Here is a 22,941-nt window from a genome sequence, read left to right on the forward strand (position 1 = left end):
TATTTCCTTTCCTTCTCTGATTGCTGTGGCTAAAACTTCCAAAACTAAGTTGAATAAGAGTGGTGAGAGTGGGCAGCCTTGTCTTGTTCCTGATCTTAGTGGAAATGGTTTCAGTTTTTCACCATTGAGGACAATGTTGGCTGTGGGTTTGTCATATATGGCCTTTATTATGTTGAGGAAAGTTCCCTCTATGCCTACTTTCTGCAGGGTTTTTATCATAAATGGGTGTTGAATTTTGTCAAAAGCTTTCTCTGCATCTATTGAGATGATCATATGGTTTTTCTCCTTCAACTTGTTAATATAGTGTATCACATTGATTGATTTGCATATACTGAAGAATCCTTGCATTCCTGGAATAAACCCCACTTGATCATGGTGTATGATCCTTTTAATGTGCTGTTGGATTCTGTTTGCTAGTATTTTGTTGAGGATTTTTGCATCTATATTCATCAGTGATATTGGCCTGTAGTTTTCTTTCTTTGTGACATCCTTGTCTGGTTTTGGTATCAAGGTGATGGTGGCCTCATAGAATGAGTTTGGGAGTATTCCTTCCTCTGAAATTGTTTGGAAGAGTTTGAGAAGGATGGGTGTTAGCTCTTCTCTAAATGTTTGATAGAATTCGCCTGTGAAGCCATCTGGTCCTGGGCTTTTGTTTGTTGGAAGATTTTTAATCACAGTTTCAATTTCAGTGCTTGTGATTGGTCTATTCATATTTTCTATTTCTTCCTGATTCAGTCTTGGCAGGTTGTGCATTTCTAAGAATTTGTCCATTTCTTCCAGGTTGTCCATTTTATTGGCATAGAGTTGCTTGTAGTAATCTCTCATGATCTTTTGTATTTCTGCAGTGTCAGTTGTTACTTCTCCTTTTTCATTTCTAATTCTATTGATTTGACTCTTCTCCCTTTTTTTCTTGATGAGTCTGGCTAATGGTTTGTCTATTTTGTTTATCTTCTCAAAGAACCAGCTTTTAGTTTTATTGATCTTTGCTATTGTTTCCTTCATTTCTTTTTCATTTATTTCTGATCTGATCTTTATGATTTCTTTCCTTCTTCTAACTTTGGGGGGTTTTTGTTCTTCTTTCTCTCATTGCTTTAGGTGCAGGGTCAGGTTGTTTGCTCAAGATGTTTCCTGTTTCTTAAGGTGGGATTGTATTGCTATAAACTTCCCCCTTAGAACTGCTTTTGCTGCGTCCCATAGGTTTGGGGTCGTCGTGTCTCCATTGTCATTTGTTTCTAGGTATTTTTTAATTTCCTCTTTGATTTCTTCAGTGATCACTTCGTTATTGAGTAGTGTATTGTTTAGCCTCCATGTGTTTGTATTTTTTACAGCTCTTTTCCTGTAATTGATGTCTTGTCTCATAGCATTGTGGTCGGAAAGGATACTTGATACAATTTCAATTTTCTTAAATTTACCAAGGCTTGATTTGTGACCCAAGATATGATCTATCCTGGAGAATGTTCCATGAGCACTTGAGAAAAATGTGTATTCTGTTGTTTTTAGATGGAATGTCCTATAAATATCAATTAAGTCCATCTTGTTTAATGTATCATTTAAAGCTTGTGTTTCCTTATTTATTTTCATTTTGGATGATCTGTCCATTGGTGAAAGTGGGGTGTTAAAGTCCCCTACTATGAGTGTGTTACTGTCGATTTCTCCTTTTATGGCTGTTAGTATTTGCCTTATGTATTGAGGTGCTCCTATGTTTGGTGCATAAATATTTACAATTGTTATATCTTCTTCTTGGATCGATCCCTTGATCATTATGTAGTGTCCTTCTTTGTCTCTTCTAGTAGTCTTTATTTTAAAGTCTATTTTGTCTGATATGAGAATTGCTACTCCAGCTTTCTTTTGATTTCCATTTGCATGGAATATCTTTTTCCATCCCCTTACTTTCAATCTGTATGTGTCTCTAGGTCTGAAGTGGGTCTCTTGTAGACAGCATATATATGGGTCTTGTTTTTGTATCCATTCAGCCAATCTGTGTCTTTTGGTGGGAGCATTTAGTCCATTTACATTTAAGGTAATTATTGGTATGTATGTTCCTATTCCCATTTCCTTAATTGCTTTGGGTTCGTTATTGTAGGTATATTCCTTCTGCTGTGTTTCTTGCCTAGAGAAGTTCCTTTAGCATTTGTTGTAAAGCTGGTTTGGTGGTGCTGAACTCTCTCAGCTTTTGCTTGTCTGTAAAGGTTTTAATTTCTCCAGCAAATCTGAATGAGATCCTTGCTGGGTAGAGTAATCTTGGTTGCAGGTTTCTCTCCTTCATCACTTTAATTATGTCCTGCCACTCCCTTCTGGCTTGTAGAGTTTCTGCTGAGAGATCAGCTGTTAACCTGATGGGGATTCCCTTGTGTGTTTTTTTTTTCCCTTGCTGCTTTTATTATGATTTCTTTGTGTTTAATTTTTGACAGTTTGATTAATATGTGTCTTGGCGTATTTCTCCTTGGATTTATTCTGTATGGGACTCTCTGTGCCTCCTGGACTTGATTAACTATTTCCTTTCCCATATTAGGGAAGTTTTCAACTATAATCTCTTCAAATATTTTCTCAGTCCCTTTCTTTTTCTCTTCTTCTTCTGGAACCCCTATAATTCGAATGTTGGTGCGTTTAATGTTGTCCCAGAGGTCTCTGAGACTGTCCTCTGTTCTTTTCATTCTTTTTTCTTTATTTTGCTCTGCATCAGTTATTTCCACTATTTTATCTTCCACCTCACTTATCCGTTCTTCTGCCTCAGTTATTCTGCTATTGATCCCATCTAGAGTATTTTTCATTTATTGTGTTTTTAATCAATGCTTGATTCATCTTTAGTTCTTCTAGGTCCTTGTTAACTGTTTCTTGCATTTTGTCTATTCTATTTCCAAGATTTTGGATCTTGGAAATAGAATCTTGGATCAGCTTTACTATCATTATTCTGAATTCTGTTTTCAGGTAGACTGCCTATTACCTCTTCATTTGTTAGGTCTGGTAGGTTTTTATCTTGCTCCTTCACCTGCTGTGTGTTTTTCTGTCTTCTCATTTTGCTTATGTTACTGTGTTTGGGGTCTCCTTTTTGCAGGCTGCAGATTCGTAGTTCCTGTTGTTTTTGGTGTCTGTCCCCAGTGGCTAAGGTTGTTTCAGTAGGTTGTGTAGGCTTCCTGGTGGGGAGGACTAGAGCCTGTGTTCTGGTGGTTGAGGCTCGATCTTGTCTTTCTGGTGGACAGGTCCACGTCTGGTGGTGTGTTTGGGGGCCTTATTATGTTTTTAGGCAGCCTCTCTGTTAATGGGTGGGGTTGTGTTCCTGCCTTGCTAGTTGCTTGGCATAGGGTGACCAGCACTGCAGTTTGCTGGTCGTTGACTGAAGCTGGGTGCTGGTGTTGGGATGGAGATCTCTGGGAGATTTTCGCTGCTTGATATTATGTGGAGCTGGGAGGTCTCTTGTGGACCCGTGTCCTGAAGTTGGCACTCCCACTTCAGAGGCACAGCACTGACTCCTGGCTGCAGCACCAAGAGCCTTTCATCTACCCGGCTCAGAATAAAAGGGAGAAAAAGTAGAAAGAAAGAATTAGTAGAAGAAAGAAAGAGAGAGAGAAAGAAAGGAAGAAGGAAAGAAAGGAAGGAAGGAAGGAAGAAAGGAAGAAAGGAGGGAGGGAGGGAGGAAGGAAAGAATAAGAAAGTGAAAGGAAGAGGGGTGGTAGGGAGGGAGGAAGGAAAGAAAGACAGGAGGGAGGGAGGGAGGGAGGAAGGAAAGAAAAAGAAAGAGTGAAAGGAAGAAGGGAGGACGGAAAGAAAGAGAGAAAGAAGGAAAGGAGGGGCGGAGGGAGGGAGGGAGGAAGGGAAGGGAGGAAAAAAAGAAAGAGCAGGTAAAGTAAAATAGAATAAAGTATGAAATATAGTAGCGTTATTAAAATTAGAAAGTAATTATTGAAAAAAAAACGGACCGATAGAACCCTGGGACATATGGTGGAAGCAAAGCTATACAGAGAGAATCTTACACAGAAGAATACACATACACATTCACAAAAAGAGAGCAGGGGGAAAAATAAAAAATCTTGCTCTCCAAGTCCACCTCCTCAATTTGGGTTACTTCGTTGTAAAAAGAGGAAAAGGGCGAGAAGTCTGAAATCTTGCTAAGTCCACCTCATTAATTTGGGATAATTCGTTGTAAAAAGAGGAAAAGGGGGGAAAGTCTTAAATATTGTCCTCAAAGTCCACTTCCTCAATTTGGGATGATTCGCTGTCTATTCATGCACTCCACAGACGCAGGGCACATCAAGTGGACCGTGGAGCTTTAATCCGCTGCCTCCGAGGCTGCACAGAGGGATTTCCCTGTCTCTGCTCTGCTCTCACAGCTCCCGGGTCTCAGCCTTGGACCGGCCCCGCCTCTGCGCGTAGGTCGCCGGAGGGCATCCGTTCTTCGCTCATACAGGACGGGTTTAAAGGAGCCGCTGATGCGGGGGCTCTGGCTCACTCAGGCAGAGGGGAGGGAGGGGCGCGCAGAGTGGGGCGGGCCTGCGGCGGCAGAGGCCAGCGTGACGTTGCACCAGACCGAGGCGCTCCGTGCGCTTTCCCGGGAAAGCCATCCCCGGGTTCCGGGACCCCGGCAGTGGTGGGGTGCACAGGCCCCCCGGAAGGCGGGGCGGACAGTGACCCGCGCTCGCACACAGGCCCCGCAGCGGCGGCGGCAGCAGCAGCAGCCCCAGCGTCCCACGCCTGTCTCCGGGGTCCGCGCCTTTAGCCGCGGCTCGCGCCCGTCTCCGGCGCTTCCCAAAGCAGCCCTCTTAATGCCCTCTCCTCGCGCACCAGGAAACAAAAGGGAAGAAAAAGCCTCTTGCCTCTTCGGCAGCTCCAGACCCTTTCCCCGGACTCCCTCCGGGCTAGCCGTGGTGCACTAACCCCCTCAGGCTCTCCTCCTGCCGCCAGCCCCAGTCCTCTCCCTGCGCTCCGACTGAAAGCCGATACCCGAGCCTCAGCTCCCAGCCGCGCCCGCCCCTGCGGCCGAGCAGACAAGCCTCCCGGGCTGGTGTGTGCCTGAGGGCACCAATCCTCTGTGCCGGAATCTCTCCGCTTTGCCCTCCACACCCGTTGCTGTGCTCTCCTCCGCTACTCCGAAGCTTTCCCTCTCCGCCACCTGCAGTCTCCGCCCGCGAAGGGGCTTGTAGTGTGTGGAAACCTTTCCTCCTTCACGGCTCCCTCCCACTGGTGCAGGTCCCGTCCCTATCCTTTTGTCTCTGTTTATTCTTTTTTCTTTTGCCCTATCCAGGTATGTGGGGAGTTTCTTGCCTTTTGGGGGGTCTGAGGTCTTCTGTCAGCGTTCAGTAGGTGTTCTGTAGGAGTTGTTCCACGTGTAGATGAATTTCTGATGTATCTGTGGGGAGGAAGGTGATCTCCGCGTCTTACTCTTCCGCCATCTTCCCAGGGTCCGACAATGGTATTCTTAATACTTATTAAGTACTTTTCTAAGGATATTATCTCAGCTTTTTAACTGTTAAAATATAAAATTTAAATCTATGAACTTCCACTAAAAGACCATCTTCCACTAAAGGTCAATTCATTCTTGAGTTATAAACAAGAACATATTCTTGGACTTCCCTGGTGGTGCAGTGGTTGGGAGTCTGCCTGCCGATGCAGAGGACACAGGTTTGTGCCCCGGTCCGGGAAGATCCCACACGCTGCGGAGCGGCTGGGCCCGTGAGCCATGGCTGCTGGGCCTGCGCCTACGGAGCCTGTGCTCCGCAACGGGAGAGGCCACAACAGTGAGAGGCCCACGTACCAAAATATATATATATATATTCTTTTTTCATTATGTATATAAGACTTCATAAATTTCAAGGCATATATATATATATATATATATATATATATATATATATATATATATATACACATATGTATGTATGTCTCATTTGAGCCACGCAGCAATCCTGCAAAATAGGTACCATACATATTTTTACTCACATTTTGTATTTAAGGGGAAATTAAGCAATTTGCCCTAAACCATACAGCTATTTGTAGTGGTGGATCTGAGACTAGATTCTAGATCACCTGACGCCTAAGGAAATAGTCCATATACATCTCCCTGTAATCAAACCTCCATTAGTTACTAAGTCAGATTTATTTGTGGCTGTTGGAGGTGATGGTGATGTTGGTCAATTCCCTATCCTCATCTAACAGCAGCACTTGACAACATGATTACTTTCTCCTCCTCCATCTACCTTCTTTACTTGGCTCCCAGGACCCCGGCCTCCTCTGGTTTTCCTCCTGCCTCGATGACTGTTCCTTGTCCGTCTCCTTTGCTGGTCACTCCTCTTCTCCCTGGCCTCTTAATGTTGGAGGGACAGGATTCAGTCCTGTCCTCGTCCCTTCTATATTCACTCCCCTCAGGGATCTCCTCTAGTGTTCTAGCTTTAGATCCCACCTATATGTCAACAGCTATCAAATTTTTATCTCCAGCCCTGACCCAACTCTCTAACTCAACTCATATATCCAGCTGCTTACTCACCATCTCCACTGGGACACCTAGTAAGTATCTCAAACTCAACATGCCCCAAACCAATCTTCTTTCCAAACCTGCTCCACTCGAAACCTTCCCCATCTCTGTTGATGACCACTGTGTTCTTTTGATTTCTCAGGCCAAAGTCTTCTCTTCAGGCCAAACCTGTCTCTCTGTTACATACACCCCCAACAAATCCATCAGGATATTTTTCAGAAACTCTTCCTTCACAAACTCCTCCTTCAAGTATATCCATAATCTAACCACTTCTCATCACCGGTGCTGCTACCAGCCTGGTGCAAGGCACTTCTTGCCTGGGCTGCCATCAGACTCACTAACCGATCTCCCTGAGCCCAAGCTTGCCTCTCTTCAGTCTGTTCTCAGCATAGTCCCATAGTCATCCTTTGAGACTGAAAGTTGGGACTGCTCAAAGTCCTGCTGTGGTCCCCATTTCACTAGGGTAAAAGCCAAAGAAGCCAAGTCCCCCTTGTGTCTCACCCCCTCACCTACTACCCTTCCCCTCGTTCATTCAACTCCAACCACACTTCCCTCCTTGCAGTTCTTCAGACACACCAGGGACACTCCCTTCTTAAGGGTTCCCTCTGCCTGCAATGTTCCTTCCTCCAAGGCAGTAGCTCCCAACCAGGAGCGATTTTATCCCTGGCTGGACATTTGGCAATGTCTGGAGACACTTTTGATTGTCTGACTCAGAGGAGGTGTGTGCTACTGTTAGCTAGTGGGTAGAGGCCAGGGATGCTTCTAAACATCCTACAGTGCACTGGACAGCTCCAAAACAAAAAAATCATCTATCCCCAAGTGTCACTAGTGCTGAGGTTGAGAGACCCTGGTCTAGGCCTGACTCCCTTGCCTCCTTCATGTCTTTGTTCAAGTGTCACCTTCTTAATGACTACCGTGGCAGCCCTGTCTTAATCTGCAACCCTCTTTACCCTGTTCATCAGCTTTTCCTTACTCTGCTCTACTTTTCTTTATCCTATATCATGTCCTAATAATTTACTTACATTTGGTTATTGCTTTTCTTCCCGTACTAGGATGTCAGCTCCGTGAGGGCAGAGTTGTTTGCTTTGCTTTTTCTGCTATAGCGCATGTGCCACTCTAAGAACAGGCTTTCAATATATTTACTATGCTATCGAATAGATTTATATGGACCCTGATGCTATGCAGTAAAACATTTCAATCTCCCAGAGCTAACTAGGAGGCAGATAATAGCAAACATTACACACTAGCCACACGTCAGATGTTCCGCTGGGAGTTTTACATGCATTATCTCATTTAATCTTCCCCATGCCCTTATAGGGTAGATATTACTTTTATTCCTAACTTTCAGATGAGAAATCTTCTGAGGCCTAGAAGTATTAAAAACAACTTTTCCAAGACAGAGATAGTTGTGGAGCTGGGATGTTAGTACTCTGCCAACCACCACCTATGAAGAGGTCTCATTTTATTTTAGTAGCAGAACTGTATATAGTACACTCAGGTACTGGTTAAGAAGATTCAAGAGTACTTAAAAGAAATGAGAGCCAAGATATTAAGTATATTATCATTTATCTTCCATACCCTCTACAGTATATTAGGAAAAACAAAGATCTTCTCCTTTTTACCAACATGGAACACTTCCTGAAAAGCATCCTCGCTGCAGAGCAACAAATCCCAAGAAAACCAAGAGATCAGCTTGGGGATGAAGATAAGGTAAGATGCCCATATGATCTACAGCATTGAAACTGTACTCTGCTGTATACTTTGGAACTTTTTAATGTATGTTTAGGGCCCTATTTATCATTGAGCATGTCAGCAGAACAAAGGATTGGAAATTAATGGTGGTATGAACAGGTAACATCATCAGTCACTTATTAAAAACTTTACCAACAGATGGTGGATCTTAGATCTCAGAGTTAATCCCTCTGCCTTCAGGCAGGTCAGGTATTAATCTTAGAGAGCAGGAACTGAGACTCAGACTTACCCCAGTTCACCCAGCTAGAAAAGGACAAACAGCACCTAGGCCCACTGCCTTCTCATTCAGGGTTTCTCCCGCTGTACAGCAATGATACCTACTGCTGTTTTATAAAAGGTTGTTTTCAATCTTAAGCACTTAAAATGTTGTTATACTCTTAAAAACCAACAAATATTTTGGTTCCAAGTGATCAGAAGTAATATTTTGTCATGTATAATTAGCAAAGAGAAAACCCCAAGAATCCTCATTTTTCTCATGCAGAGCAGTGATCTAAACATGCTGAGATCAAGATCAGAAACAAGCACCCTAGAGACGTAACTGAGCACTGACTCCAGCCCTGGGCCCCCGTCCACTTTAAAGTTATCACCAGAGTCTGGGGTGAAAACTACTTTTAAAACTTTATTAAAATATAATACAGAGCTTCCCTGGTGGTGCAGTGGTTGAGAGTCCGCCTGCCGATGCTGGGGACACCGGTTCGTGCCCCGGACTGGGAGGATCCCGCATGCCTCAGAGCGGCTGGGCCCGTGAGCCATGGCCACTGAGCCTGTGCGTCTGGAGCCTGTGCTCCGCAACGGGAGAGGCCACAACAGTGAGAGGCCCGCATAACGCAAAAAAAAAAAAATATATATATATATATATATATATATATATATATATATATATAAAATACAACTTTTTAAAGTGCACATATCATAAATGTACACCTCTTGAACTAGCCAAATAAACGTTCCCAGGTAAACATCCAGACCAAGAAATGGAATGTTACCAGCTCCCCAGAAGCACCCCATGTCTCCCCTCCCAGTCACCTGAGAGTGGCCACTATCCTGACACCAAACATCATAAATTGTTTTTGCTTATTCATGAATTTTATATCAATAGAATCATAAACTATGAGTTACTTTATTGCTCAAATTTGTGAGATTTATCCATATTGTTGCAGATAGTTGTAGCTTGTTGATTCTCTTTGTTGTAAAGTATGCCATTGTACAGATATATCACAATTTATTCACTCTATACTGATGCACAGGTGGGTATTTTCCAGCTTAGTGTTATTACAAATAGTTGTGCACTTTTGATGACTATACCTAGTCAGGTATTTACTTAGGACTAGAACTTCTGGGTCTGAGGGTATGGATATACTCAATGTTAGTATCTGCTATCAACCAGAGTCCCACCAGCCATGGAACAGAGTTCTGTTTGTTCTCCATCTTTATCAGAACTAGCATCTTCCATCTTTTTTATTTTACCCATACTTCTGGGTGTGTGGTTTTAATTTGCATTTTCCTAATGGCCAATGGAACTGAACATCTTTCATATATTTATACAGCATTTGACTGTCCTCTCGAGAGAGATGTCTATTCAAGCCTTTTGCCAATTTGTCATTGTATTGCCTATTTTTAATTGATTTGCAGGAATTCTTTATTCTGCAACTATTTTTCCTCATTCTGTCTTTTTATAGAAATAACTGCATGTTTCTTTTTCTGTTTTATTTTTAGATCTAGAAAGAAAATGGTGGCCTCATTTCAAGTCTGCATTATTAAAAGGTGTTAAATATATCAGTATAACATCCAATGAAGCTGATAAGAGAACATTCATATATAAATCACATAAATGTATATTATAATTTGGGGTAGATACATAACATAAAGGGCTAATTCCTGACACAAAAGAAAAACATGCTGACATTTTCACTGTGACTAAAAGATTAGACCACATATATTATTATAATATCCATTTAAAGATATTGACTGAACCTCTTTATAAAAATGTAAAATTTGTATAATCATCATTTATCAGGCTTACTTATCTAAAATTGTTTGTTACCAAGTCACACAAAAGGAGATGGATATAGTTATAAAATATTTGGTGATCTGGAATGAGAATACATAAAATATAGGCCATGTGGCATATGCATAATTCACTTTGGAGGTCCTGATTGGAAAATTTCAAAGGGATAAGCGGTTACCTAAAACTGAAGCTTCAGGGTAGATTTGAATATTAATTAGGAGAGATACAACCATCACATGAATTCAGTGTAAGCCAAAAAAAATTTTAGTACACACTCCAAACCTCAGATTACAATCCAAAGGCTGCAATTCAAGCTGTTTCTCACATGGATAAATTTCTTACTGTGTTTCAAGATAGCAGAAGAGTTTTTTTTTAATATATAAACTGTTATTGAGTCTCCCAAGCAATGCAAGGAAAGCAGAGTTAAGAATTAATCTAAATTAAATTAATCTAATTTAAACAAACATTATATGGATGGATAATGAATAATAGCTAATCATTTAATTCAGTGACCATCTCATAGTCAACATTTTTAGTCCTGCAGGTCTTTGTCCTAATTAAAACATGTTCAGATATGGCTGAGGATTTAGCTTTAAATCCAACCAATCAAAATACTAACAGTAAATTACTTTAGAGAAAAATTAAAGCACTGAGACAACATGACAAGAAGATTTACAATTAAGGTTTAACAAAGAGTTTTAAATCAAGCCCTAAGGATGATCTGCTCAGAATCAACTCACTACATCTAACCTCTCCATTACTCCAGTCTTACACTGACATTGCGTTTTCATTTCTTTGTTGCTAGAGATTGGTCACTTAGTCATCTTAAACATTCATTCAGTTTAAATCATTAGATTAGCCATCAGGCAAAGCAAGTACAAAATTTGTCAGCCTTAACACTGTTTCATTAGTGGGAATTCCCTGGCAGTCCAGTGGCTAGGACTCTGTACTTCCACTTCCAGGGGCCTGGGTTCAACCCCTGGTTGAGGAACTAAGATTCCACAAGCCACGCAGAGCAGGCAAAAAAAAATTTTTTTTTTAATTTAAAAAAAACTGTTTCATTAGTTACTATCTCAGTTAAAATTACCTGCTGCCTTCATAGAATAGATACCAATAAAATGATAGTTGCCCTTAATAATGGGCTATGTGGGGCTTCCCTGGTGGCGCAGTGGTTGAGAGTCTGCCTGCCGATGCAGGGGACACGGGTTCGTGCCCCGGTCCGGGAAGATCCCACATGCCGCAGAGCGGCTGGGCCCGTGAGCCATGGCCACTGAGCCTGCGCGTCCGGAACCTGTGCTCCGCAGCAGGAGAGGCCACAACAGTGAGAGGCCTGCATACCACAAAAAAATAATAATAATAATGGACTATGTGGCAGCTGTTCTGTCTCTTCCATGAACTGGGAATTCTTAAATAAAGCATAACCTCCGTAATCATTGCATAATAACTTTAAAGATTAAAGGCTTCTCCAATACTCTGAGAAGGTAAATCTTATTTTGATATGATAAATATTGAGTGTGTGTCAAGAACTTTATTTAATTATTCACATAAATTATGAAATGTATTTCCTAGAAAGCATCGTGAACATTAACTAAGCCACACAAGACTATTTAGAATAGACTAAAATTCCAGATCCTCAGAGAGGTGGCAAAGAAAAAGTCGTGCAAAAACTAAAGTTATTTTTTTTATATTCCTCATTCTTTGCTGAACAAAGCACTTACCAAAACATGATTCTATTAACCTCTTGGCTGAATTCTTGGGCCCTCCATTTGATTCTATTAATACACTAACAGCTGCAGGCTTTTACTAAGTGCATGATTTTTAATGGAAATACCATAGATTATAAGGCAGAGATCATGTTCTTCTTCCTGCTGAGTTATGAGTTTTATTGCTGAATCAAATCAATAGTAAGTTTTTAAAGTTTTGAGACTCTAGTATCTTTAAGGAATTAGCTTGTGTGCACACACATATACACACATGCACAACTCATTGATCAAAAAAAAAAATAACAAAACCTCAATAGATACAGAAGCCAGATTTTACCAACTACCAGCAATAAGAACCCTTTCCCAAAAATACAATGCTTAAAATAATTCTTCTTAAAACAATTTTTATTTCAAAAGTGGTACATAGACTTCTGCTTCCAGAAGGATGAATTAGACATACTTTTCCCTATTCCTCCCACTGAGAACAACTAAGCCTCTGGACATTACATACAAAAACAAACAATAAGGGCTTCCCTGGTGGCACAGTGGTTGAGAGTCCGCCTGCTGATGCAGGGGACACGGGCCGTGCCCCAGTCCAGGAAGATCCCACATGCCGCAGAGCGGCTGGGCCCATGAGCCATGGCTGCTGAGCCTGCGCGTCTGGAGCCTGTGCTCCGCAACGGGAGAGTCCACAACAGTGAGAGGCGTGCGTACTGAAAAAAAAAAAGAAGATTTTGAAATGCATAGAGAAGAAAGTAGACCAGCTAGGGACTTCAGAACCCAAAGTAGGATGTGGTGGTGAACTCCACAGAGTCCCTTTTTCCCCTAATATTCCAGACTTGAATATAAAGAAGCCAGTAACCCATAAATACCAACGAGCACAGACCAAAAAAAACCCCAGAAGCCTGCTCTCTCTAGCCAAAGGGCTAAGAAAGGGGCAGCCTAGCGAGAATGAAAACTTTGAGACAATAACTGCTTTACTCTAGTCAAATATCAGAAAAAAGCTGACTCCACCCATGCCAGCAAAGGTTGAGTGAGGAATCTAGACTTTCACCCTTGCCAGCTGCAACTAGACACCACAACCTCCTTTGGGGGTGGTGTCAGAGAAGAGAACCAAGCAGGGAACTAGGAGCTTTTACCTTTCCATCCTCTCAGGGCAGTAACAAACCCCTCTACATCTCATGGTGTCAGTGGAGACCACATGGGGAATCTAGCAACATATGGCAGTAATGCGCTACCTTATTACCATCACCTCCCTGCTGGAGTAGCATCAGTGGAGGCCAAGTGACGAGTCAGAACTTTTACCATTGCCCACTGGTAATGATACCATCCTCATTAAAGCATTCATGGGTACCACATGGGGAGGTGGAATTCCCATACCTGCCCAGCAGGTATGAGAAACCCCTTCCCTGCATGTCAGTGGAGGCCAAGTGGGGAGCCTGGACTTTTATCTCCCATCAGGCAGTAACAAGGCAGCATCCTCTCCCCTCCCACCCAAAGTGGGTGGAATAGTGTCAAAGGAAATTAGCTAAAACAAAGTTTAAATAAGATCCCAAGCCTTATAATATCAAAAATATACAGGTTTCAGTCAGAGAACCAGAAAGATATAAAACTGAGTGGAAAAAAAGACAATAGATGCCAACACCAAAATGACAAAGATATTAGAATTATATTTCAAAGGGTTTAAAAGAACCATCATAAAAATACTTCAACAAGCAATTATGAACATGCTTGAAACAAATGAAAAAAATGGAAGTCTCAGCAACGAATTATAAAGTCACAAAAAAGAAATAGAAGAAAAAGAAGAATCAAATGAAAAATTTAGAACTGAAAAATATAAAAACCAAAATAAAAAGCTCAATGGATGGGCTCAACAGTAAAATGGAAAGAATAGAGGGAGGAAAATAGTGAATTTTTAGATAGAACAATAGAAATTACCCAATATGAACAACAGAGAGAAAAAAAGACTGAACAAGTGAATGTATCAGTGCCTCAGGGAACTATGGTACTATAACAAATGATCTGGCATTCAGGTCATCAAAGTCTCAGAAGGAGAAGAGAAAGACGGCAGGCTATAAAAGTACTCAAAGAAATAATGGCTGAAACTCCTCAAATTTGGAAAGAGACATAAACCTACAGATTCAAGGAGCTGAGTGAATATGAGACAAGATAAATCCAAATAAATCCGCACCAAGATGCACCATAATTAGACTTCTGAAAACTAAAAGCAGAGAAAAATTTTGAAAGCAACCAGAGAAAAATGACACCTCACCTATAGAAGAAAAACATTTTTATGACAGCAGTTTTCTCATTAGAAACCATAGAAGCCAGGAGGAAGTAGCACACATTTCTAGTGCTGAAGTAAAAGAACCGTCAATCCAGAGCTCTATATCTGGTGAACATATTCTTTAAAAATGAAGAGAAAAATCAATACATTCACAGATGAAGAAAAACTAACCCAGACTACCCTAGAAAAAGGCTAAAGGAAATTCTCTAAAAAGAAAGGAAACAAAAGAAAACACCTTGGAACACCAAGAAGGAGGAACACAGTAAGCAAAAATAAGGATAAAAACAATATCTTTCTTTCCTTCTCCTTTGAGTTTTCTAAATTATGTTTGAAAGTTAAAGTAAAAATTACAATGCTGTCAGATGTGGCTCTAAAATCTATGTAGAGGAAATATTTAATACAATTATAAATGGAGGAGGATAATGAGAAATGAAGGGGGTTCAGGTTTCTACACTTCATTTGAATTGATAAAATAACAATGGTAGATCATGACAAGTTATGTACTTATAATGCAATACCTAAAGCAACCACTAAACACACACACACAGAAAGGCAAGAAGACAAATGAAAAGCAGAGAGAACAAATGGAAAAAAAAAAAATAGAAGACTTAAGAACTAACATATCTATAATTATAATAATGTAAATAGTCTAAATACACCAATTAAAAGACAGAAATTGGCAGAAAATATGACTCAACTATATGGATATCATCAACTATAACCAGGTTCACAGCAGGTTGAAAGTAAAAAGATGGGAAAAGATACACCATGCATACATTAATCAAAAGAAAGCAGGAGTGGCTACATTAATATCAGATAAAGCAATATCAGGGCAAAATGAATTACTAGAGACAGAAAGGAACATTATATAATGATAAAAATGTCAGTCTATCAAGAAGACACAGCAGTTCTAAATGTATAAAACAACAGAGTTGTACCATATAAAACAACAACAGAGTTGTACCATATGTAAAACAAAAACTGATAGAACTGAAAGGAGAAATAGACAAATTGCAATTATAATTGGAGACTTCAACATCCCCTCTCAACAATTTATAAGACATCTAGACAGAAAATCAGCAAGGATATAGAAGAACTCAACACTTAATCAATAGTACTACTTAACATTAGTGGAACATTCCCCAAACAACAGTAGAATAAATTATTTTCAAGGGCCCAATGAAGATTTATCAAGATAAACCACATCCTGGAGTATAGAACAAATCTCAACTAATTTAAAAGAATTAAAAACATACAAAGCATATTCTCTAACCAGAATATAATCAAATTAGAAACCAGTAACAGAAAAATAACAGGTAAATCTCCAAATACTTAGAAACTAAACAACATCTAAATAATCCAAGGATCAAAGAAGTTGTCTCAAGGAAAAATTTTAAAATACATTGAACTGAATGACAATGAAAAATCAACATATAAAAGCTTGTCAGAACAGCTGAGCAGTGTTGAGAGGGAAATTGATAGCCCTGAGTACCTATATTAGAAAAGAGGAAAAGTCTCGAATCAAAAAAATCTAAGGTTGGGGAAATCCTTCAAGATGGCGAAGGAGTAAGACGTGGAGATCACCTTCCTCCCCACAGATACATCAAAAATACATCTACATGTGGAACAACTCCTACAGAACACCTACTGAACGCTGGCAGAAGGCCTCAGACTTCCAGAAAGGCAAGAAAATCTCCACATAACTGGGTAGGGCAAAAGAAAAAAGAAAAAAGAGAGACAAAGGAATAGGGATGGGACCTGCACCTCTGCGAGGAAGCTATGAAGGAGGAAAAGTTTATGCACACTAGGAAGCCCCCTCACTGGCGGGGGTGGGTGGAGGGAGCTTCGGAGCCTCAGAGAAGAGCGCAGCCACAGGGGTGCGGAGGGCAAAGTGGAGAGATTCCCGCACAGAGGATCGGTGCCGACCAGCACTCACCAGCCTGAGACGTTTGTCTGCTCACCTTCTAGAGCGGGTGGGGGCTGGGAGCTGAGGCTCGGGCTTCAGAGGTCAGACCCCAGAGAGAGGACTGGGGTTGGCTGTGTGAAGACAGCCTGAGGAGGCCAGTGCACCACAGCTAACAGGGAGGGCGTCCGGGAAGGAGCCTGGGCCTGCCAGAGAGGCAAGAGACCATTGTTGCAGGGTGCGCGAGGAGAGGGGTGGGGCCAATATAGGAGCTTCTTGCTCCGTGCGCTCACAAATGACAGGGCACCGCCTACACAAGCTCCAGGGGCGGGCACAAGCCACAGCTGTTATCTTGGACACCAGAGGCGGGCAAGATGGCTACCACTGCCACCGCGGATCCTGTGAGCAAGTGCAGGTCCCTGCCCACACCTTCCAGGGAGCCTGATGCAGCCCACCACTGCCAAGGGTCCCACGGCAGTCTGAAGCATGCGCTCTTCTGGGGCCAGCTTCGCCAGGAGAGCGCACAGTGCACCTCAGGCTGTTGCAACTTCCTGCCGCCTTCTGCCACCGCAGGCACACCCCGCACATTCCAATTGTGACTGCTTATCCCTCCCTCTCCCTGGCCTGAGTGAGCAACTGAGCACTAATCAGCCACTGAATTCGCCCCTCTTGCCTGGGCAGGGAACAGATGCCTGAGGGTGACCCACACGCAGAGGCAGAGCCAAAACCAAAGCTGAACTCCAGGGGCAATGGGATCAAAGAAGAGGAAGGGATCTCTCCCTGCAGCCGCAGGAGCAGCAGATTGCGTCCCTGCAAATGGTTGGTGAATGCTGCATCTGTGGAATATCTGAATTAACGAGTGTTCCCACAACTGAGGATATGGACTTTGGCAGCAACTGAGGACTTTGGGAGCAAGTACATGCAGGAGTAAGGCCAGATCAGACAGAATCTGAGCTGGCCACCGAGTGCCCACAGCAGGTCCAGAGACCTACCTAGAAGTATTGGAGGACTTCCTAGGAAGCCAGGGATTGGCTGTGGCTCACTGTGGGGGCAAAGACACTGACAGCTGAGACCACAGGAAAATATTATTATTATTACTGTTGTTTTTTTTCATTTTGTTTTGTTATTGTTCTTTTTTTATTATTCTTTTAATTTTATTTTTTATTTACTTTTTATTTTTTATGCTTTTATTCTTTTTTTTACTTATTTTTTTATTAGAGTATGATTGCTTTACAATGTTGTGTTAGTTTCTGCTGTACAATAAGGTGAATCAACTATATGTATACCTATATCCCCTCCCTCTTGGACCTCCCTCCCACCCCACCCATCCCACCCATCTACATTGTCACAGAGCACCAAGCTCAGCTTCCTGTGCTTTATAACATGTTCCCTCAAGCTATCTATTTTATGCATGGCACTGTATATATGTCAATCCTAATCTCCCAATTTGTCCCACCCTCCGCTTTCCCACCATGTGTCCACATGTCCATTCTCTACACCTATGTCTCTCTTCCTGCCCTGCAAAAAGCTTCACCTGTACCATTTTTCTAGATTCCACATATATGCATTAATATACAATACTTGTTTTTCTCTTTCAGGCTTATTTCACTCTGTATGACAGACTCCATGTCCATCCACATGTCTACAAATGACCCATTTTATTCCTTTTTATCGCTGAGTAATATTCCATTGTATATATGTACCACATCTTCTTTATCCATTCATCTATCGGACATTTACATTATTTCCATTTCCTGGCTATTGTAAATAGTGCTGCAATGAATACTGGGGTACATGTGTCCTTCTGAATTATGGTCTTCTCAGGGTATATGCCCAGTAGTGGGATTGCTGGGTCGTATGGTAGTTCTAATTTTTGTTTTTTAAGGAACCTCCATACTGTTCTCCATAGTGGCTGTATCAATTTACATTCCCACCAACAGTGTAAGAGGGTTCCCTTTTCTCCACACGCTCTCCAGCATTTATTGTTTGTAGATTTTTTGATGATGGCCATTCTGACTGGTGTGAGGTGATACCTCATTGTAGTTTTGATTTGCATTTCTCTGATAATTTGTGATATTGAGCATCTTTCCATGTGCCACTTGGCCACCTGTATGTCTTCTTTGGTGAAATGTCTATTTAGGTCTTCCAACCATTTTTTAATTGGGCTGTTTGTTTTTTTGATATTGAGCTCCATGGGCTGTTTGTATATTTTAAAGATTAATCCTTTGTCCGTTGCTTCATTTACAAATTTTCTCCCATTCTGAGGGTTATCTTTTCATCTTGTTTATAGTTTCCTTTGCTGTGCAAAAAGCCTTTGCTTCATTAGATCCCATTTGTTTGTGTTTCTTTTTATTTTCATTACTCTTGGACGTGGGTCAAAAAAGATCTTGCCATGGTTGATGGCAATAGTGTTTTTCCTATGTTTTTCTCTAAGAGTTTTATAGTGTCCAGTCTTACATTTATGTCTTTAATCCATTTTGAGTTTATTTTTGTGTATGGCATTAGGGGGTGTTCTAATATCATTCTTTAACATGTAGCTGTCCAGTTTTAACAACACCACTTATTGAAGAGGCTGTCTTTTCTCCATTGTATGTTCCCACCTGCTTGGTCATAAATTAGGTGGCCATATGCATGTGGGTTTATCTCTGGGCTTTGTATCCTGTTCCACTGATCTATGTTTCTGTTTTTGTGCCAGTACCATACTGTTTTTGGGGGGGGGGGTTGGCTGCATTGGGTCTTTGTTGCTGTGCACAGGCTTTCTCTAGTTGTGGCAAGCAGAGGCTACTCTTCGCTGCAGTGCGCGGGCTTCTCATTGTGATGGCTTCTCTTGTTACGGAGCATGGGCTCTAAGCACACGGGCTTCAGTAGTTGTGGCACGCAGGCTCAGTAGTTGTGGCTCATGGGCTTAGTTGATCCGTGGCATGTGGGATCTTCCCAGACCAGGGCTCGAACCCGTGTCGCCTGCATTGGCAGGCAGATTCTTAACCTCTGTGTCACCAGGGAAGCCCCCATACTGTCTTGATTACTGTAGCTTTGTAGTATAGTCTGAAGACAGGGAGCCTGATTCCTCCAGCTCCGTTTTTCTTTGTCAAGACTGCTTTGGCTATTCGGGGTCTTTTGTGTTTCCATACAAAAGAAAAATTGTAAAATTTTTGTTCTAATTCTGGGAAGAACACCATTAGTAATTTGATAGGGATTGCATTGAATCTGTAGACTGCTTTGAGCAGTATAGTCATTTTCACAATGTTGATTCTTCCAATTCAAGAATGTGGTATATTTCTCCATTTGTTGTTTATGTCATCTTTGATTTCCTTCATCAGTGTTTTATAGTTTTCTGAGTACTTGTCTTTTGCATCCTTAGATAGGTTTATTCCTAGGTATTTTATTCTTTCTGTTGCTATGGTAAATGGGATTGTATCCTTAATTTCTCCTTCTGAATTATCTTAGCTTTTGCTTATCTGTAAAGGTTTTAAACATGGCAGTGTGTACATGTTGGTCCCAAACTGCCTAACTATCCCTTCCCCCACCCTTCCCCCCAGTAACCATAAGTTCATTCTCTAAGTCCATGAGTCTGTTTCTGTTTTGTAAATAAGTTCATTTGTATCATTTCTTTTTAGATTCTGCATATAAGGGTTATCATACAATATTTCTCTTTCTCTGTCTGATTTACTTTACTCAGTATGACAATCTCTAGGTCCATCCATGTGGCTGCAAATGACATTATTTCATTCTCTTTAATGGCTGAGTAATATTCCATTGTATATATGTACCACATCTTCTTTATCCATTCCTCTGTTGATGGACATTTAGATTGTTTCCATGTCTTTGCTATCATAAACAGTGCTGCAATGAACATTGGGGTGTGTGTATCCTTTCAGACCATGTTTTCCTCCAGATATATGCCCAGGAGTGGGATTGCAGGGTCATATGGTAGCTCTATTTTTAGTTTTTTAAGGAACCTCCATACTTTTCTCCATAGGGGCTGTACCAATTTACATTCTCACCAACAGTGTAAGAGGGGTCCCTTCTCTCCACACTCTTTCCAGCATTTATTGTTTGAGGATTTTTTTGATGATTTTTTTGACTGATGTGAGGTGATAGCTCATTGTAGTTTTGCTTTGCATTTCTCTAATAGTTAGTGATGGTGAACATCTTTTCATGTGCCTCTTGGCCATCTGTGTGTCTTCTTTGGAGAAATGTCTATTCATGTCTTCTGCCCATTTTTTGATTGGGTTGTTTGTTTTGATGATACTAAGCCTCATGAGCTGTTTGTAAATTTTGGATACTAATCCCTTGTCAGTGACATCATTTGCAAATATTTTCTCCCAATCTGTGGGTTATTTTTTTTGTTTTGTTTATGGTTTCCTTTGCTGTGCAAAAGCTTTTGAGTTTAATTAGGTCTCATTTGTTTATTTTTGTTTTTATTTCCATTATTCTGGAAGATGGATCAAAAAAGATACTGCTGCAATTTATGTCAGAGAGTGTTCTGCCTATGTTTTCCTCAAAGAATTTTATAGTGTCCAGTCTCACATTTAGGTCTTTAATCCATTTTGAGATTATTTTTGTATATGGTGTTAAAGAATGATCTAACTTCATTTTTTACATGTAGCTGTCCAGTTTTCCCAGCACAATTTGTTGAAGAGACTGTCTTCCCACCATTGTGCAGTCTTGCCTCCTTTGTCATAGATTAATTGACCATAGGTGCGTGGGTTTATTTCTGAGCTTTCTTTCTTGTTCCATTGATCTATATTTCTACTTTTGTGCCAGTACCATAATGTTTTGATGACTATAGCTTTGTAGTATAGTCTGAAGTCAGGAAGCCTGATTCTTCCAGCTCCGTTAATTTTTCTCAAGATTGCTTTGGCTATTCAGAGCCTTTTGTGTCTCCATACAAATTTTAAGATTCTTTTGTTCTAGTTCTTTGAAAAATGCCATTGGTAATTTGATAGGGATTGCATTGAATCTGTAAATTGCTTTGGATAATATAGTCATTTTCACAATATTGATTCTTCCAATCCACGAACATGGTATATCTTTCCATCTGTTTGTGTCTTCTTCGATTTCTTTCATCAGCATCTCATAGTTTCTGGAGTACAGGTTTTTGTCTCCTTAGATATGTTTATTCCTAGGTATTTTTTTTTTGATGCGATGGTAAATGGGATTGTTTCTTGAATTTCTCTTTCTGACCTTTCATTGTTATTGTATAGGAATGCAAGAGATTTCTGTGCATTAATTTTGTATCCTGCAACTTTACCAAATTCATTGATGACCTATAGTAGTTTTCTGATAACATCTTTAAGATTTTCTATGTATAGTATCATGTCATCTGCAAACAGTGACAGTTCAACTTCTTTTCCAACTTGGATTCATTTTATCTCTTTTTCTTCTTTGATTGCTGTAGCTAGGACTTCCAAAACTATGTTGAATAAAAGTGGAGAGAGTGGACATCCTTGTCTTGTTCCTGATCTTAGAGGAAATGCTTTCAGCTTTTCACCATTGAGTATTTTAGCTATAGGTTTGTTAATAAGGCCTTTATTGTGTTGAGGTAGGTTCCCTCTATGACCACTTTGTGGAGAGTTTTTATCATAAGTGGGTGCTGAATTTTGTCAAAAGCTTTTTCTGCATCTATTGAGATGATCATATGGTTTTTAGTCTTCATTTGTTGATGTGGTATATCACACTGACTGATTTGCAGATATTAAAGAATCCTTGCGTCCCTAGGATATATCCCACTCAATCATGGTGTATGATCCTTTTAATGTATGGTTGGATTCAGATTGCTACTATTTTGTTGAGGATTTTTGTGTCTATGTTCATCAGTGATATTGGCCTGTATTTTGTGTGTGTGTGTATGGTATCTTTGTCTCGTTTTGGTATCACGGTGATGGTGGCCTCATAGAATGAGTTTGGGAGTGTTCCTACCTCTGCAATTTTTTGGAACGGTTTCAGGAGGATAGGTGTTAGCTCTTCTCTAAATGTTTGATAGAATTCGCCTGTGAAGCCATCAGGTCCTGGACTTTTTGTTTGTTAAAAATTTTTAAATCACAGTTTCAATTTCAGTGCTTGTGATAAGCCTGTTTATATCTTCTATTTCTACCTGGTTCAGTCTCGGGAGACTGTACTCTTCTAAGAAGTTTTCCATTTCTTCCAGGTTATCCATTTTATTGGCATACAGTTGCTTATAGTAGTCTCTTATGATCCTTGGTATTTCTGTGATGTCACTTGTGATTTCTCCTTTTCATTTCTAATTTTATTGATTTCCATACTCTCCCTTTTTTTCTTGATGAGTCTGACTAAAGGTTTATCAATTTTGTTTAGCTTTTCAAAGAACCAGCTTTTAGTTTCATTGATCTTTGCTATTGTTTTCTTTGTTTCTATTTCATTTATTTCTGCTCTGATCTTTATGATTTCTTTCCTTCTTATAACTTTGCGTTTTGTTTGTTCTTCTTTCTCTAGTTCCCTTAGGGGTAAGGTTAGATTGTTTATTTGAGATTTTTCTTGTTTCTTGAGGTAGGATTGTATTGCTGTAAACTTCCCTCTTAGAACTGCTTTTGCTGCATCCCATGGGTTTTGGGTCATCGTGTTTTCATTGTCATTTGTCTCTAGGTATTTTTTGATTTCCTCTTTGGTTTCTTCAGAGTTCTCTTGGTTACTTAGTAGTGCACTGTTTAGCCTCCATGTATTTGTGTTTGTTACAATTTTTTCCTGTAATTGATTTTTAATCCCATATGTAGTGGTCAGAAAAGAAGTTTGATACGATTTCAATTTTCTTCCATTTGGCAAGGCTTGACTTGTGAACCAAGATGTGATATATCCTGGAGA

The sequence above is a fragment of the Mesoplodon densirostris genome, chromosome 7 (genome assembly GCF_025265405.1).
Source record: "Mesoplodon densirostris isolate mMesDen1 chromosome 7, mMesDen1 primary haplotype, whole genome shotgun sequence".
Classification (NCBI taxonomy): Eukaryota; Metazoa; Chordata; class Mammalia; order Artiodactyla; family Ziphiidae; genus Mesoplodon; species Mesoplodon densirostris.